The sequence below is a fragment of the Dipodomys merriami genome, unplaced genomic scaffold (genome assembly GCF_024711535.1).
Source record: "Dipodomys merriami isolate MVZ:Mamm:240054 unplaced genomic scaffold, mDipMer1.0.p SCAF_835, whole genome shotgun sequence".
NCBI lineage: Eukaryota > Metazoa > Chordata > Mammalia > Rodentia > Heteromyidae > Dipodomys > Dipodomys merriami.
The window spans coordinates 90,807-93,750 of record NW_027206441.1 but is presented as its reverse complement, the minus strand read 5'-3'; positions in this window follow the sequence as shown (position 1 = coordinate 93,750).

Below are 2,944 nucleotides of genomic sequence, written 5' to 3'. Positions count from 1 at the left end.
TGCTTATTGGTCATAAACATGTAATGTACTTTTCTGGATAGACTGGCTTCAAACCATGATCTTCAGATTTCAGCTTCTGAGGTGCTCCGATTATACACATGAACCACAAACCCATTGGTCATTTGAAAATATTAATATTTTCCCCTTTCATCTTTTAAAATTTTTCTTTTTTAAAAATTTTTGTTTATGTACTAGTCCTGGGGCTACAAATCATGGCCTGGATACAATGCCAGAGCTTTCTCTTCAAGACTAGTGGCTTACCACATGAGCCAAAGTATAACTTGTGGTTATACTTGTTTTGTCTTAATGCTTCAACTAAAGCTCTGGGTGCTGTTCTAGAAAGTGATTGCCCAGTTTGTATTCGGGTCACAGCTCACTTCCAGGTTTTGTTTTTCAATTCTTGATAGTTAATAGGAGATGAGTCTTATGCAAAGCCCAGCATGAATCATTTGGCTGAAATCTGAGGATCATGGTTCAAAGCGAACTAGGGCAGAAAAGCCCATGAGACTCCTAGCTCCAATCAATCACTGAAACGCTGGGAGTAGTAGAGCTCTATCCTCGAACAAAACAACATAAGTTCAAGCCTCAGGATGGCATACAGATGCAAACACAGAGACTTTCTTGCATGGAATTTCTTGCATGGGCTAGCTTTGAACAATGATTCTGATTTCAATATCTCTTCATCCTCTTCCTGAAAATTTTATTGGTCCTGTGGCTTGACCTCTGACTCTGGGGCCTATATCTTAGGTTTTACACTCAAGGCTGTACACCTCAGCAACAGATCAAGGCTTTGTACAGTGTAGCTGGAGATAAGAATCTCAAGCGTGTTCCTTCCCAGGCTGACTTGACACTGCAGTCCTCAGTTATCAGCCTCTTGTGTAGTGAAGATTACACACATAACCAGCAACACTGGGGTCATTTTAAAACTTTAATATGTGCTTGCTTCCTCCTTCATTTCTTTTTTCATTTTTGCTTCTCCTGGGAGTAGAAATTGAAGCTCAGATGCTCAGGACATACATGGGACCAACCATAACATTAGGCTTTTGGGGGAGGTTAAATGGAGAGAAGAGAATCATGTAGAGGTAGGCCAGATTCAGGAGGCTGAAAATTGAGGAGAGTCCATGACATTCTTTTCTCCAATTAACCACTACAATCTGAGAGTAGTCGATCATTGAGCTAAATATTGCAATTTCAAGCACCAGGACTGGCACAAACACACAAACACACACACACACACACACACACACACACACACACACGTGCATGCACACACACACACACGTGCACGCGCACACACACACACACACACACACACACACACACACACACACACACACACGTCTTATGAGCACCTATACCTGAGCTGAGCTTTAAACGGTATCCTCAAATTTCACCCTGAGTATGTAGAATGAAAGATATGAGCCACCAATGATTGGCTCATTGAAACCTCTGTTACTTGCTCTTTCTTCTCTTCTTCCACCCTTCTTTTCATTTATTTCATTCTTTTTGTGTGTGTTCGTCTTGGAGCTCGAACTCATGCAAGGCCTGTCCTGATTCAGGAGGCTGAAATCTGGCCATCATAGTTTGAAAGTGGCCTGAGCAGGAAAGTCCATGAAACTCTCATCTCCAATCAACCAACAAAAACCTATCCCCAGTGTGGCGCCACACAGAAAACAGTCTCCTGGAATTTCTTGATTAGGTTTGCCTTTACACAGGATCTTATATTTCAGCCTCTTGCATTTCTAGAATTACAGACATGAGCAACAGTGCTAAGTTATCTACCTCCAACCATTTAATTTTCTTATTGTGATCCTGAGGCTGGATCTCTAAGCCAGGACACTGTTTCATGGGTTTTTCTCTCAAGGATGGTGCTTTATAACTACAACCATAGCTTTATTTTCTGGCGTTTTTTGCTGGTTATTTGGAGACTTATGCATTTCCCTGTCTAGGCTGGCTGTGAACAACAACCTTCAGATTTCAGGTTTGTGAGTCAGTAAGATTACACATATTGAGCAAAAACGCATGCATGGCTCATTTTGAAACTTTAATTGGATTTTCTCACACGGTTTTTCTTTTTTTCCTAGTCCTGGGGCTTGAACTCAGGCCTTGGGCACTGTCCCTGAACTTCTGTTACTCCAGGTGAGAGCTGTACTACTTGAACGATAGTGCCTCGTCCAGCCTTGTAGCTTATTTTTGGTGCAAATTAGATATATGAGTCTCATGGACTCTCCTGCCTGGACTGGTCATGAACTGTGATCCTTAGATTTCATCCTCCTCAGTACCTCTTATAACATGTGTGAGAAACAAATTTTAGATTCATTTCAACCACTGTCAGTGACTCTTCCTTTTGTATTTCTATCCTCCTTTTATTTTACTTCTTCTCTGTTTGTCCTGCGGCTAGAACTCAGGGTCTGGGTGCTTTTTCCCAGTTCTGCCAGTTGAACTACAACTAAATTCCAGTTTTTTTTTCTGTTTTGTTGTTTAATTAGAAATGAGTATCATGTAGAGCCAAACCAGATTCATGAGGTTGCAAACTGAGGATCAAAGTTTGTGCCAGTCTGGGGATGAAAGTCCATGATATCTCCAATTATAGCCACTAAAAAGCTGAGATTAGTAGAACCTTGAGAAAAACAGTACAAGTTCAAGCAAAAGGACTCACACACAGACACACACACACACACACACACACACACACACACACTCACACTGTGTGTGTGAACTTTCCTACTTGGTCACGTTTTTAAATATGATCCCCAGATTTTAGCTTCCTGAGTAACTAGAATTACAGTTATGAGCCACCAATGATTGGCTGATTGGCTCATTGAAGCCTCAGTTATTGGTTCTTCTCTTCTTCTACCCTTCTTTACATTTAATCATTTCATTGTTTGTGTGTGCTGGTCCTGGAGTTAGAACTCATGCAAGGCTTGGCCTGTTTCAGGAGGCT